A 230-nucleotide genomic window follows, 5' to 3' on the forward strand; every position below is an offset into this window, starting at 1 on the left:
AATTTCAACCAAGATTTTCAAACGGGAATCCTAGATTTTTTAATTCAAGTATAAAAAATGATAATTATTACTATCAAAATAATTCTGGATTCTAAAGACCTCCGAGGTCCGGGGTTCGATCCCTGAGACGGTACCTCTGGAAATTTTTCAATGTACCTTTACCGAGGTTCTGGTGGTTCGGAACCCACCTTAAGCTGTAGGTCCCCCCATCGTGTACTTGACTGCAACCC

Source organism: Belonocnema kinseyi, chromosome 4 (genome assembly GCF_010883055.1).
Source record: "Belonocnema kinseyi isolate 2016_QV_RU_SX_M_011 chromosome 4, B_treatae_v1, whole genome shotgun sequence".
NCBI classification, from domain to species: Eukaryota; Metazoa; Arthropoda; class Insecta; order Hymenoptera; family Cynipidae; genus Belonocnema; species Belonocnema kinseyi.